The 16478-nt window shown below is 42.4% G+C and overlaps 1 protein-coding gene across 4 annotated transcripts in view; it reads left to right on the forward strand.

Moving 5' to 3' along the window:
• JAK2 (Janus kinase 2) overlaps positions 1-16478 on the forward strand; it is a 338377-nt gene that overhangs the window by 43865 nt on the left and 278034 nt on the right. Inside the window, exon 2 of one of the 4 annotated variants that reach the window (XM_073635011.1) lies at positions 5106-5183. The exons of 2 other annotated variants lie outside the window; for them this stretch is intronic. The gene's annotated coding sequence lies outside the window, so the exon portion shown is untranslated. One more of the 4 variants, XM_073635026.1, reaches the window with a different exon arrangement.

Below are 16478 nucleotides of genomic sequence, written 5' to 3' on the forward strand. Positions count from 1 at the left end.
TATATCTGCTGTATTCATTTCTCACTTCCTCCTCCCTGGCCGTGGCCCATCGCATCATTTCCTGTTTGCAATGCCTTCTGGGAAGGGGCGGCAACTTCCTCTGACACTGCCATTGCTATGGAAACCTGACCTAAAACCTATTACACTGCTTGTGCTGCACTGAGCATGTGCGAGATTTGCAAGGATGAGATCCAGGAAGAAATACAGTCTGGCCTCAGATGCCCACACTTAAGATGGCCATGGCCTGCTGTAAGTTTATAAAATAACAAACTACTGCTATAAACTAACAAAACAGACCTTAGTTTACAGACTAACTTTACTAAAACACATTAAGCTTGTATATTATAGGGGTATTTTTATTTAAAAAGTATAATTTTGGCTGGAACACCACTTTAAGCCTCATTCACACGAGGTGGATCCATTTGAGCCGGCAGATGAAGGTCTGTCTCTGCTCACTGAGTGGGTAGGGGCCTGTCAGGGTACCGCTGATTCCTATGGAGGGATCGGACGAAAATGGACAGCATGTCTGTTTTCATGAGATCTCATCCGATACGTTCGCCATCCGTCTGGGCAGAGCGGATGGCAGACGGGTGTTGGCGGACACATCTCCGCTGACATCCATCTCCCGATAGGAGTCAATGGGTGGCTCGCTCGGATCCACCTGAAAAACGGACAGGCGGATCCGCCGTGTGAAAGGGGCCTTAAAGGGAGTGCTCCTAATGTCAGCTTGTTACTTGTTTGAAAGACACCTGTCCACAGAAGCAATTGACCAGTTTCCAATCTTTCCACCATGACTAAGACCAAAGAGCTGTCGAAGGCTACCAGGGAAAAGATTGTAGACCTACACAAGGCTGGAATGGGCTACAAGACCATCACCAAGCAGCTTGGTGAGAGGGTGACAACAGTTGGTGCGATTATTTGCAAATAGAACAAACACAAAATAACTGTCAATCTCCCTCTGTCTGGGGTTCCATGCAAGATCTCACCTCGTGGAGTTTCAAATGATCATGAGAACGGTGAGGAATCGGCCCAGAACTACATGGGAGAATCTTGTCAATGATCTCAAGGTGGCTGGGACCATAGTCGCCAAGAAAACAATTGGTAACACACTATGCCATGAAAGACTGAAATTCTCCAGTGCCCGCAAGGTCCCCCTGCTCAAGAAAGCACGTACAGGCCCGTCTGAAGCTTGCTAATGAACATTGTGTGTGATATGTCTTTTTTATTTTTTCAACCTCACCTACTATGTAACATCTGAATGCTTCAGAGGAGAACTGGGTGAAAGTGTTGTGGTCTGATGAGACCAAAATCAAGCTTTTTGGCATCAACTCAACTCGCCGTGTTTGGAGGAGGAATGCTGCCTATGACCCCAAGAACACCGTCCCCCACCGCCAAACATGGAGGTGGAAACATTATGCTTTGGGGGTGTGTTTTCTGCGAAGGGGACAGGACACCTTCACTGCATTAAAGAGACGATAGACAGGGCTATGTACCGTCAAATCATGGTTGAGAACCTCTGTCCCTCAGCCAGGGCATTGAAAATGGTTAATGGATGGCTATTCCAGCATAACCATGACCCAAAACACACGGCTAAGGCAGCAAAGCAGTAGCTCAAGAAGAACCACACTAAGGTCCTGGAGTGGCCTAGCCAGTCTCCAGACCTTAATCCCATAGAAATTATGTGGAGGGAGCGTGAAGGTTCGAGTTACCAAATGTCAGTCTCAAAACCTTAATGACTTGAAGAGGATATGCAAAGAGAAGTGGGACAAAATCCCTCCTGAGATGTGTGCAAACCTGGTGGCAAACTACAAGAAACGTCTGACCTCTGTGATTGCCAACAAGGGTTTTGCCACCAAGTCATGTTTTGTGAAGGGGGTCAAATACTTATCTTATTCAAGAAAATGCAAATCAATTTTTAACTTTTTTTTTTTTTTAAATGCGTTTCTCTGGATTTTATTGTTCTGTCTCTCGCTGTTAAAATAAACCTACCGTTAAAATTATAGACTGATCATTTCTTTGTCAGTGGGCAAACGTACAAAATCAGCAGGGGGATCAAATACTTTTTTCCTCCTCACTGTAGAGGTGATAGAACCTCTGTTAATATTTTGTTTGTCTGTGTTTACCTGGTAAGATTTATCCTGGTAGCCATTGTCACCAAGAAAGAATTTTAAGGCTGCATTCACACCCGAGCGTTTTCAGCTCATAAAGCGCCCAAAAAACACCTGAAAAATGCCCAACAAGCAAAATCCCCATAATTTCAATGGCACCTGTTCACGTCTGAGCATTTTGTCACCTAAAGCAAAACGCCTGAAAAACGCCTTAAGCGCAAAAAAGAACATGAGCGTCTTTGGGGCAGATTACAGGCGTTTTTCTGCTTTTTACATTGATGACCTGTACAAAATCGTGGTAAAAATGCTCGACTTTGAAACGCTCAGGTGTGAATGCAGTCTTAGTAGTTACCAGAGGTGAGCATAAAGCTTGCAGTGAGGACACCTGTTCTGATGACTACTTTTCTCAGAAAGTCATTTCCCCCTCATGTTTTTAAAAAAAAAAAACCCTTCCTTTTGCTTTTTAGAGACTGGAACAAAAGAGTAATCTCCCTAAGCCTTCACTTTAACTATTCTGCACTCTATCCAAAACCAAAAATGCATACACTGGCTTTATGGCCACTTTACAGCATATCTAAACCCCCAAAGCAAAAATGTAATACATATTGCAGCTTACCAATCCTTCGATTGTGGTAGCTGCATTTGTTTTCTCACCTTTAGGCTTTTTTTCTTTCACCTGGTGATCCGGCCAGTAAGTCTTATTTTTTCAACTTCATTTAACAGACCAAGCCAGCCAAAATAGCAGTTAAGATTGTTGCGAACATCCATTTACCATTGATAGGGGTACTTACAATGGTCAGCTTTTATTTACGTAACACATTTATCACAAAAGGGGGGCCGAACTTTGTGACAGGTGTCAGGTCACCTGGGACCAGGTGACAGATGCACTCTGTAGGAGTCGGAAGTGCACCGCTAAGGTAGTGGACCCTAGGATTGACGGCTGCGGATTGAACCCTGGAAGGTTCAGGAAGCAGGTCTACAGGATAACTAACATGGATCCCAGTGGTAGCTAGAGCATAGATTCCCCAGGGCGTGGAGTCTAAGAGCCAGTGGGTGTTCACCAGAGCCTCTAGTGGTGAGGATGGACTGCGCTGCAGTCTGGCTCCAGGTCGCGGCCCCCAGGGTCTCCCAGCTCACGCTCACTGTAGACTACAGGAGAAGAGGAAGGACTGGATCGACAGGGAAGTAAGGGGTAAGCCAAAGGTCAGGGCGACTAGCAAACAAGGATAAACATAACACGCAGGTCAGGGTAACAAGCAGACTGGGAGAGTCGAGAACAGGCCAAAGTCGGTAACAGGAATCAGACGTAGGAAACACAGCAAGTACACATGGAGGCTAACACACAATGGTTGATCAGCACTGCTGGCTTGCAGTGCACAGGTTAATATAGGTTTCCCTGATAGGGCCTGGGGTGGGGCCGTGCTTGGAGGAGAGGTTATAAAACCAGTCAGGTGAGAGGCAGCTGGTCTTTAGAGATGAACACGTGGAGACAGGTCAGCTGACAGAGAAAACTCTATTGCATAACCATGACACTTTGCTTGGATCACCTAAGAACTATATTTCCCATGATGCTCAGCTGTACTCTGCAGTGTAGCTGAGCATCATGGGAAATGTAATTCCAAAACATCTGGGGTGCCAAGGTTCGCCATCACTGGCCTAATGCGATCTGGGCGGGAGCGGGTACCTGTCAAAACTAGACACCCAATCCAATAAAATAAGTGTCCAAAAGTGATAGAAGAGGGAGGGAGGAGGCAGAGAAGCGGAATGCCCCCTTTTGGGTAAACTTCCACTTTAAGGCCCCTTGCACACGGGCTGTCCGATCAGTCCCGACTGTCAGTTTTTCAGGCGGACCTGATCGGACCCTCCAATCTCTTCTATGGAGTGGTGGATGTCAGCGGACAACACCCTCCGCAATCCCATCCTGTCTGCCAAAACAAAAGGTGGATGGTGGTTCTATTCCTCATCCATTTGGCGGATCAGATGGAAATGGACAGGCGGTCCGTTTCCATCTGATTGCCCTGTAGAGGAGAGCGGACACGGACCTGCCATCCGCCTGCTCAGTGGGGATCATCTTAGAAATCCCCTGCTGAGCAAGCAGATTCCACTTAGGTGCCCGTATGAAAGGGGCCTGACGACTCACAGCATATTTTGTGAACTCGGGTTTGTTGGCTTTACTAATCTTCTTTTTTGCTAAACTACTCGGCTACTCCCAATATTAATCTCTACAACGTAAAGGCTAATAATTTTGAAGTCCAGAATTAGAACTAGGAGGGCTGTTTAAGATCACAGAGGGAGAGTGCAAAATCTGGTACCAATCGGCTTCTCGCTTCACCTTGTTCAATTAAGCTTTGACAAAATAAAATCCTGGAAACTGAGTTTTAGTTGGATATAATGTAGAGGGGTTAAAACACCTGCCAGGTTTTATTGCGGTCTGTGCCCCCATTAGGCACCTTCTCTATTTGTCCTGTTTACCATTATTAAAAAATGAAAGAAAATCCCAAATTTTGGAATGACACCAGAACAGGAATAGAGGGGAAATCTTCCAATGGGGACACTAGTGTTCTGAAGACCCTGGTGACAACCAGGAATTACCTCACTTTTGAGGAAATTCCTCTCAATTCCTGTTATGGCTTTGGGACCGGGAAATCTCCCTAATAGTCACAATGGCAAAAAAAATAAATAAACCTGACCGGTTATAACACTCCCTTACTCTATGCAAAATGGGGGAAAAAAGAGTTTTGCCTTTTAGTTACACTTTAACGGACCAAAAGAAAGTAAATAAGAGCATTTCATTGTAGGCGTTTCCATATACTTTAACGACCCTGGAGATGACATATAAACCTCATAGACATAGGGCTTATGTAGACAGGTGTTATTGTTAACCAATGATGTATTTTGCATTTATACACACAGCTGCTCAAATACATGGTCTAAAACAAAATGTTACAAAAGGCTAAGTTTTTAACCTGATTTTCCTGCAATGCATTCTTATTTCAGTGTAACCTGCTGCACCTAAAGAAACACAGTGCAAAGCAAGTCAGACAAAGCCTAAGAAATGTCTACACTGCATCCAAGGTAAAAAGGAATCTACTGATCTGTGCGTGTGAAACACAGGAAGATAACTCCTGCCTACATAAGCACTTCTTTGTCAGTTGCCCAGCCATGATGTAGCACTACCGAGCAGGAAACCAAGCCGAGGTATCCAATGAGCTAATATGTACAATAAAAAAAAAAAAAAATACTTCAACATTTGCAGTGATTAGTGATCACACTTCATACAGAAGCATAATGTACTCTTGAACTTCAGGATTGAGATTCACTGATCTTGCATTCTTTAACCGCTTCAGCCCCGGAAGATTTGGCTGCTGAATGACTGGGCCGTTTTTTGTGATTCAGGACTACGTTGACGTTCTTTTTTGTTTTCCCCACAAATAGAGCTTTCTTTTGCTGCTATTTGATCACCTCTGCGGTTTTTATTTTTTGCTTTATAAACAAAAAAAGCGACAGTTTTGAAAAAACACAATATTTTGTACTTTTTGCTATAATAAATATCCCCATTTTTTTTTTTAAAAAAAAAGCTATTTTTTTTTCTCAGTTTAGGCCGATATGTATTCTTCTACATATTTTTGGTAAAAAAACCCCCAAAAAACGCAATAAGCGTATATTGATTGGTTTGCGTAAAAGTTATAGCGTCTACAAAATAGCGGATAGATTTACAGCATTTTTATTATTTTATTATTTTTTTTTACTAGTAATGGCCGCGATCTGCAATTTTTATCGGGGCTGCGACATTATAGCGGACACATCAGACCATTGGCATTTATACAGCAATCAGTGCTATAAAAATGCACTGATTACTGTAAAAATGTCACTGGCAGGGAAGGGGGTTAACACTAGGGGGCGATCAAGGGGTTAACTGTGTTCCCTATGTATGTTTCTAACTGTAGGGGGAGGGGACTGACCTAGAGGAAGTGACGGATGTGGTTCCTAGCTAATAGGAACTCACAATCTGTCACGCCTCACAGAACAGAGATTTGTCTGTTTACACACACATGACCTCATTCTGCCTTTCATGCCCACAATCGCTCGTGGCCGGCGGCCACAAGCATCAGCACCCCTTGCGGTGCAGTGGGCACGTGCCTCTGGTGGCGCGCACACCTGCTATCTTAATCCCGCGAGCCAACGTATAGCTACGACGGCTCATCTCGCGGGATCTTGCCGACCTGCCGCAGTTAAATGGTGGCGGCTGGTTGGCAAGTTGTTAAGAGGTTGATGGTTGGAAAATTTAAAGTGCAATGAAAAGCACCCTATGATTAGAGGACAGGCATATGAATGAAAGGTCCACCTCTTCCATAAAACACCTTTTATTGTGGTAAGATATAGTACAGCTGTTTGAGAGCAGGTTCTCAAATTTTCCGACAAGAAGACTTGTTGTTGGAAATTCTGAGTGTGTACACGATTCCGACGCACAAAAGTCCACGCATGCTTGGAATCAAGCAGAAGAGCTGCACTGGCTATTGAACTTCATTTTTCTCGGCTTGTTTTGCGTGTTGTACGTCACCGCTTTCTTGACATTCGGAATTTCCGACAACATTTGTGTGACCGTGTGTATGCAAGACAAGTTTGAGCCAACATCCGTTGGAAAAAATCCACGGTTTTGTTGTCGGAATGTCCGATCATGTGTACATGGTGTAAGTGTGGTATTTGCATTAGAAATCTATTGCTGTGAACCTACATCATGCGCTCAAAGGAGCCGTCCATGCATGTGAAACAGGCCATTGTAAGGCTTCAAAAACTAAACAAATCCATAAGAAAGATAGCAGCAACATTTAGGAGTGGCCAAATCAACAGTTTGGTACATTCTGGCTTGGAAGTCCATGGAAGAAAACAGTGGTGGATGATCGCAGGATCCTCTCTATGGTAAAGAAAAACCCATTCACAACATCCAGACAAAGTGAGGGACACTCTCCAGGAGGTGGGCGTATTGTTGTCAAAGTCTGCATTCAAGAGAAGACTTTACAAGACCAAACGCAGAAGGTTCACCACAAGGTGCAAATCATTCGTAAGCCTGAAGAAAAGAAAAGCCAGATTAGACTTTGCCAAAAAACATCTATAAAGCCAGACCAGTTCTGGAAAAATTCTTTGGACGAATGAAACTAAGATTAATCTATACCAGAATGACTGGAAGAAAAAAGTGTGGAGAAGGTTTAGAACAGCTCATGATCCAAAGCACACAACGTTCTCTGTAAAACATGGTGGAGGCAGTGTGATGGCATGGGCATGCATGGCTTCCAGTGGCACTGGGTCATTGGTGTTTATTGATGTGACAGACAGAAGCAGCTGGATGAATTCTGCAGTGATTAGAGATATACTGTCAGCCCAGATTCAGCCAAATGCAGCAAAGTTGATTGGACGGCTTTACAGTACAGATGGACAATGATCCAAAACACACTGCAAAAGCAACCCAGGAGCTTTTGAAGGAAAAGAAGTGGAATATTCTGCAATGGTCGAGTCAATCACCTGAAGACAGCTGCAGTTAGAGCCTGGCAAAGCTTAAGAAAGGAGGAAACACAATCTTTGGTAATGTCCACGGGTTCCAGACTTCAGGCAGTCATTGCCAGTAAAGGATTCTCAACAAAATAGTAAATAACATTTTATTGATTATTTTATTAACTTATCCAGTTACATTTTGAGCCCCTGAAAATGGGGGCCTGTGTATAAAAATGGTTGCAGTTCCTAAAATTTGTACTTGATATTTATGTTCGACCCCTTGAATTAAAGCTGAAAGTCTGCACTTCAAATTCATTTGTCTGTTTTTCATTTTAATTTTCTGGTGGCCTACAGAGCCAAAAGTATGAAAATTGTGCCTGTGTCTCCATAGAAAACCGGTTTGGTTTATGTCATGCGAATCTGATGCGGTTCACAACTCTTCCTATTCGCATATATGCGACTGAGCCTTAAACAAGCAGATCAGCCACCAGCACAAGGGGCACTTCAATGCAAGTTATAGCCCTTGTGCTGCTTAAAAAAAAAAAAAACTTAAGCTGTAAAGGCAGAAGGTTTGTTTTTTTTTTTTATCTCAATGCATTCCAACGGGAGTAGAGAGAGATCTGATGTTCCTAGTGATCCGGAACAGCGATCTCTCTCCTCCTCCAGTCAGTACACTGCCCCCACAGTTAGAAAAATCTCCCTAGGGGACACTTAACCCCTTCCCTGCCAGTGACATTTATACAGTAATCAGTGGCTAAAATAAATAATAAAAATGCCATAAATCTGTCCTCTATTTTGTGGACGCTATAACTTTTGCGCAAACCAATCAATATACGCTTACTGGGATTTTTATTTTTTTATCCAAAAATATGTAGAAGAATACATATTGGCCTAAACTGATGAAGAAATGTTGTTGTTTTTTTATTTTATTTTACGGATATTTATTATAGCAAAAAGTAAAAAAATATATTTGTTTTTTTCAAAATCGCTTTTTTTGTTTATAGTGCAAAAAATAAAAAACGCAGAGGTGATCAAATACCACCAAAAGAAAGCTCTATTTGTGAGGAAAAAAATGACATAAATTTTATTTGGGTACAGCGTCGCATGACCGCGCAATTGTCAGTTAAAGCCTGTATCGCAAAAAATGGCCTGTCATTAAGAGGGCAAATTCTTCCAGTCCTTAAGTGGTTAATGTCTGCTCTACTTTACAGTCAGGTCTTCCAAGCTTTTTTTTTTCATTTATTATGATAATTTGAATGCAAAGATTTTTTTTACAAAAACCTAGACTAAAGGGGAATAGGCATTGCAATGGAGAACAGAGACAGCACAACTGCTAGATGCAAAATAGAACACCTTGTGTAATAAGTATCACAAGTTGTACTTCGCAGCTTAGAAACCGGGACATCATACAGTTTTTTTTACAGTTAAATTGATTTTAATTTTTTTTTTACTCTAATCGAAACAGGTTTTGGTTTTTCTAGTTTCCTATTATTTAATTTACAGAGCCAATGATGAAAAAAGGTTCATTGCTCCCATTCTTAACAAGTTCAATAGTGTAATTGTCTGTCCTTGTTTGTTTACCTTTTGTCTGCATTACTTTCCAAGTGTGTGCAAGGCAGATATGAAGCTGGCAGGTACTGTTTATGAAAACCCTTACTACAAAACTATAAGCTAGGTAAAATCCTAATATGAGGTTTAGATGGTTATAGGCCAGTGATGCTCAAATTTGGTCCAAAAGGCCTACTTAAGCAATGGATACAAAGGTACTGGATTTAAAAGCATATTTAGTACCTGTGAATGCTCTATTGCATTACACGGTGCTGTCTAAAGCTGGGTATACACTATACAATATGTTTGTACAGCCTCTTTTAGCTCTAGTGACAACTGCGTGATTTGTATAGAAACTGATTGATTTGTTTAGGTTTGTCCTCCTCCTCGTATCATAGTTTTGGTAAATGTAAGTGAGATTGAGCGTCAAACATGAGCTTACTTACAGCACAGGATGATCTATTATGCAGTCTACCTTTGACCCCCATTGCTCTAAGCAGGAAGATGACTTAGGAAGCAGAATTTGTTTTTTTTTTTTTTGTTTTGTTTTGCCAGCCAGTTGGATAAAGGGGAGGGAATGTGTTGAATGCGTAGATGGTGAATTCTGTCAGCTGTATAATGATGATGTAGGACATATATTTAGGGCAAAAAAAATAAGTTTCTGAGGTTGATGCCGAGCGAAGCGTCCCCATAGCCCTAAAATCAATTCACAACAGCAGCGAGGGGAAAAGTAAAGCCACAGTAGAGGGATAGGATTGGATTTCATAATCAGTTTGGTTCCCCAGAGGACAGGAAGTTAGTAAGGCAGGCCATAGATGGTGCGAATTGCAGGTACAGGAAAGAAATTTGTACGATTCCCTTATCTACGGCGCGGGGGGTTGACAGCAGGCAAAGCCATCCTGTTGGAAGAAGACAGTGATTGTTGCCAGTGGCTATAGGAGCCTCTAGCAGTAATTGAAAGTGAATCTGATAGGCTGGTTGTACCCAAATTGATAGACCGATCTACCAACTTAGTACATTCAGCCCGCTCACACAGGGTTCAAACCGTGTATGGCTGGCCTTTGTTGCAATGCAAAATGCAGCTTTGACAGTTTGTCTGCTTTGCCTGTAGTTCAAATGCACCTCAATAGGGCATGCTGCATCTGAAGAAACACAAAGCAGTCAAACGCAGCCTCTGTTCTCTCCTCTACATTACTCCATTGACGTCAATGGGAATTTGCTGACCTGCATTTGACATGCATTTAGAAAAACACAGGAAAAGCCTATCTTCATAAGCCCAAAAAGTGATAATAGAGGGCTACTTTTTTTTTTAAAGATTTCAAAACTTTAGTACCAGCAGCAAGTTCTACAGTCTTCTGCTGAACCATGTTCTTATGAATTGCACATTTACTCGAATCATAGAAGTTTTTCTGCATTTTAGAAGTTCACCGCAAATGATGCCAGAGCTTTCTTTGCTGCCAAATGTTTTCATCCTTAAACATACACTAATTGATTTCTCAGGTGGGCACTGAATTTTTGTATTTTAATTTGAAACAAATCACATAGTGTACTGGCAGCTGCAGCCTAAACAGATACTGAAGTATTCTATGCGTATGACCTAAAAAGCAGTAGTTTTCCATGAGCTACTGCAAAAACACAAGTATTTTTCCATGTGTAGGGCATTCTCTGTGATGTTTGATTGCACAGGCTATCTATGCTCTTGCTTTACACTGCATTCTGGATTGACGCTTGGCACCTCTAAACAATTTAGGCTGCTGGCTGGAAGCTGTCATGCTCAGAAGCATCACAGCCATGGGTTATATAGTTAACCAAACTTCATAGAAATACATACAGATTTTTATTTGATAGATAGAAACTTGTTTTGCAAGGGCTTGCTTTGAAACACAATGTTGATTTTAGCAGCACATTGTAATGTTTTTTAGATCTTGACCTAGATACGATCTACGTTTAGGTTCTCTTAATGTTTTGCTTTGGGTTAATTAAAAATAACCTAAAACAGCCCTGCCACATTTCCTACTCATTTTTATGTGCAGAAAACCATGCGTCTTGCTTGCCATGGTTGAGGTGCCAATAACAAGAAATGGCACTACAAGCATGAGCCTCGTCTTTTTTGCATGTTCATGAATGTGCGCAGTAATGCATTTTTGCATTCACAAAGCAAAAACCGTTCATGCGCTACACAAGTGTAAATGCAACCATAGATCAATAGGTCAAATAGTGTTTTGGAGTGTACAGCGTTTTAGGGATTTTTTTTTTCTTTTTTTACTGATGTAAATGCAGACCATTGTTTTCAAGGTGCATAAACACGCGCTGCTTATAGATCAGTAAAAAAACATACATGCAAAAATGGGCATTCGTCACACTTTCTTTATTAAAATAAGGCTAGAAGAATTTTTACGCTTGTGTGTATGTACACATTCACAAATGCTATTCAGCCCATCCTCACATTTTATTTTTTTTTCTGCCAGGAATGTCTGATGTTCATACATCAGTACTGTGTGCAAGAAGCCTAAATCTTCCCAGGAAAATGCTACAGGATCTGTGGATATTCTTCAAGGATAACCTTTATTTTGTGGTGTTAAATTTGCTAGTTGTCATGCATGTCTCTATTCCATGCGATGGATAGCAGTAATGTTAAAGTGGAAGTAAACTTCCATCTATTGCTTTTACCTAGAGGTAAGCCTATGATAAGGTTTACCTATAGGTAATGTAAATATCCCCTAAACATGCACCATTTAGGAGATATTTAGTGTACATGCAGCCATTGACATCACTGGCGCATGCACTCTGAAGGAACAGCCACCCGTGCCGTTTCTTCAGAGCCCTGTGACGTGAACGGCGGCTCTCGTGCGCATGCTCTGGAACGAGCACGCATGGGTGCCCTCTTGGAAAGTGGCTGTCCGTGGGGGCACCCGAGGAAGAGAAGGGGCCTGGAGCATCGGTGGGGGACCCCAGAAGAAGATCAGGGCTGCTCTATGCAAAAGCATTGCAAAGAGCAGTTAAGTTAACATGTTTATTTTAATACAAAAAAAAAGGTTTAGGACCACTTTAAAGTAGAATCCAAGGCGGAGTCACTTTTTTTTCTGCTGCTTGTGCTCAAATATTGGTCAAGTAAGGCTATACATTACATTTATAAAACAAGGAGTGATACACAGGGTGGGCCAGCCCTCAGCTTTTATTTTTCTTAGATGCCCTGGAAAATAGTGATAAGTATACACAAACACCTAAGGGCGTCAGCACTACATTCAAGCTCCTAATGTACTTTAGTTAATTATGATCATTAACCCAGTGCATAATTAAACTATTTATTGCACATTTTATTCAGGCTATAAAAATAACTTGTTTGTGTCATAATAAAATAATGTCCATCATTAAATTTGGTGGCACAATACTGTAAGTTCTGGATTTTTTTTTCTCAAGACCAGCTCTACAGAAAATTTCATTTATTTAATTTCATTTATGCTGGGAAATGTGTTTTTTTTTTTTTTTTTCCAGTTAACCACTAATGTATTACATACTCTAGTACAGCCCTCAAAATTTCCACGCACCTGCTCGCATTTGTCGAGTGGAAATAAGCTGAGGGCGAGGGTGGAGCAGGGGTGGACTGGGCCGACACTTTCCTGGCTAATCACTTCTGGCAGAAGCGGTGCAGCCTTTTTATACAAGGCATCAGAGTGGCTAAACAGGAAAGGCTACACGTGGATCGAAATTTGCCCAGTCCCTTCTGAAGTGGTCGAATTTCGATCCATCGGTGGCCAGCTTTATTGGTCATACCCATAAAAAAAAAATATAAATTGGAGGGGCGGAGCCTGTCTATGATGTCCCAAAACTTGTAGCCACACCCCACGCCGACATAGTGACGTCATCACTGAAGATTCCCGAGGCGAGCTGAGTGGAGCCATCCCAGGCCGAGCTGAAGAAGCGATCCTGGAAGCCGCTCAGAGATCCATGTGAATGTGGCCTTAGTTTTGCAGTTGATTTAAAACTAAAAATTGAGACAAAATCAACTTTGTTGTTTGTATAGCCACAGCTTTTTTTTTTTATAACTTTTGAATCCAGTAGAGAAGGATTAGAATGTAACATTTTTTTTGCTGCTAGGTAGTTTCACCTTCTTCACTTTGGTGAGCATCGCCATCCAGATAAATATTGGTTGATAATCCAGATTCTCTCACTATGTAGAGATTTCCTCTTGCTTTATGTTGTGTCTCCAAAGCATGAAGTGAGCCTGAGTTTACACACATGCGATGCAGGAACCAGTGTGATTCCAGTGCCGGTTCCTGCATCGCATCTCCCTCGCAGGCAATTCACACTGGTATCCCGTGACCACGTCCGCTAGTGACAAAACGATGTAGGGAGGAGGAGCTATGTCCTGACGTCACCGCTGTACGTCCAGTCCCGGAAGACACGGGCTGATCTGAAGCCGGCTGGCTTTCCTATCTTTGTTTGCTGATAACATTTCGCCGATTTGTAAGTGTGCATTTGGCCTTTTTTAATTACAATAAATGTAGAAAGATTTACGCTATGTGGAGCATTTTGTGCTTTTTTTCTGGCAAACACATCACTTTGCTGCAATCCATGGTGAGAATCCGTACGGACGCTGTGATATCCATTGCCTGCCTGTGGGATCCCTGGCTAGGGTTATAGCCATCTGCTCAGCGTGGTCCCCTGTAATAAGGGACCAACGCTTTCTGGTAAGCGGCAGTAATTTCTTAAAGGTGGAGGTCTCATCAATACACATTTTCACTTCAATGAGGATATAGACCACTCGTCACTTTGGGATCTGTCTTTCTTTGTATGGACTTCCTATGTACCAATCATTTTTGCAATCCCTCTTCACCCTGCTGTGCATTTATGGACAATTTCTCAATAGTACTTTATATGTTTGCACAATTTTTTTCATTTGTGTATTCATTATCACTTTGATTTTTTTATATAATATCAATATATGTGTGGTACTTAATTTTGTATTTTTTCACTGCACTTCATATTAGCGCGACTATATTTCTTCTTTAAAATTCACACTACCGTTTGCGAACCGCTGCGGGTGTCAATACAAAATGAATGGCGCCCCCAGATCAGTTCACAGATCACAGTAAGAACTGTGAATTGGGACTGGAAAAGGATAGCATGGGTGTGAACACCCATGCAATCCAATTCCAGTGCGGGGAAAAAGGTTCCCGCGCCTTTTTTGTGCGAATCCAATGTGAGTTCAGCGATACAACTGACTGAATTTGCATTGCACATACATCGCATGTGATCGACACAGCAATGCGGCGCGAATAACATGCAATGTCTTTGTTCCCATATGTGTGAATCCAGTGGGACACAGATGGCAAAAATAAAGAAGCAGGCCTCTTAACGAAGGATGAGCTTGGGCTTGCTGCAATTTTGGCCTCCAACTGTTTCCAGAACATTCCCTGCCTCACAAATACAAATGTGCTGGGATTTCCTAAAATCTACTCTAATATGGCCACAAAAAAAAAAAAAAAAGAAAAGAAAAGATGTTTGGCTTTATATACTCTTGCCAAAAAACCCCACTCCAGAATTGTTTTGAGGGGGAAAAAAATGTTTTAGGCCTGTTTCAGATAGGCTTCAGCTTATTTAAGAGCAGTGTGAACAACCTTTGCCAAAACATTTGGAAAGCTTTCTGTATCATTCAGCTCCAGTTTGTAAGTGTTGAACATACACTATATTGTCAAAAGTATTGGGACACCTGTCTTTACACGCACATGAACTTTAATGGCATCCCAGTCTTAGTCCGTAGGGTTCAATATTGAATTGGCTCACCCTTTACAGCTATAACAGCTTAAACTCTTCTGGGAAGGCTGTCCACAAATGTGTCTATGGGAATGTTTGACCATTCTTCCTAAGCGCATTTGTCAGGCACTGATGTTGGAAGAGACGGCCTGGCTCCCAGTCTCGGCTCTAATTCATCCCAAAGGTGTTCTATCGGGTTCAGGTCAGGACTCTGTGCAGGCCAGTCAAGTTCCTCCACCCCAAACGTGCTCATCCATGTCCCAATGGACCTTGCTTTGTGCACTGGAGGGGGGATTATGGTATGGGGTAGAGCTTGGCCCATAATTTCCATTGAAGGAAACTCTTAAGGCATCAGCCTACCAAGACATTTTGGACAATTTCATGCTTCCTACTTTGTGGGAACAGTTTGAGGATGGTCCCTTCCTGTTCCAACATGACTGCGCACCAGTGCACAAAGCGAGGTCCATAAAGACATGGATAAGCAAGTTTGGGGAGGAGGAACTTTGGCCTGTACAGAGTCCTGACCTCAACACGATAGAACACCTTTGGTATGAATGCCTGGCCTCACAAATGCGCTTCTGTAAGAATGGTCAAACATTCCCATAGACACACTCCTAAACCTTGTGGACAACCTTCCCAGAAGAGTTGAAGCTGTTATAGCTGCAAAGGGTGGGCCATTAAAGTGTATGTGCGTGTAAAGGCATGTGTCACAATACTTTTGGTAATATAGTTAAGATTCTAATGAAAGTGCTGATTGCCTCTTTAAACAAGCTGCTAGCAGACGTCAGCATTTCTTGAAGCTTGTTAAAAGCCTGCTGAAGCCTGCTAGCAGCTTGCTTAAAGTGACAATCAACTCTCCCACTGGGATCTGAGTTCAACATTTACGAACTGGAGTTGAATGGTACTTTAAAAGCTTCAACAAAGCTTGCTGAAAACTCACATTTTTTGTCAAAGCTTGCTGTTTACACTGCTCTTATACAAGCTGAAGCATGTGTGAAACAGGCCTTAGCCCCGGGTAGAGTTTTAAATTTAAGGGGTGTGCTTAAAGTGATTGTAAAGTCTGTTTTTTTTTTTAAAACATGAAACATGTTGTTATACTTACCTGCTCTGTGCAGTTGGTTTTGCACAAAGCAGCCTGGATCCTCTTCTCGGGTGCCTCTTCACTGTTCCTGGCCCCTCCCTCCTGTCGAGTGCCCCCACAGCAAGATGCTTGCTATGGAGGGCAGCCAAGCTGCAGCTCTGTGTGTCCATTCAGACACGGATCTGCCTTTAGCCCTCCCTCTCTCCCTCCCGATTGACTAACTGACTTTGACAGCCGCGGGAGCCAGTGGCGCCGCTGCTATTTCTCAGCCAATCAGGAGGGAGAGTCAGGGGCGGCTGAGGGGCTTGTGGACATCGTTGGACAGATATAGGGTTTAGGTAATTATTAGGGGGCTGCTGCACACAGAAGGCTTTTTATCTTAATGCAAAGAATGCATTACGTTAAACATTATGGTGTCCGTTTATGAAGCAGCGATCAGCAGTGATCACAAGGATCGACGCTGATCACAGTCCATAAACAGTTTATGAAAGAGA

Source organism: Aquarana catesbeiana, linkage group LG01, assembly GCF_042186555.1.
Source record: "Aquarana catesbeiana isolate 2022-GZ linkage group LG01, ASM4218655v1, whole genome shotgun sequence".
In the NCBI taxonomy this organism is placed as follows: Eukaryota; Metazoa; Chordata; class Amphibia; order Anura; family Ranidae; genus Aquarana; species Aquarana catesbeiana.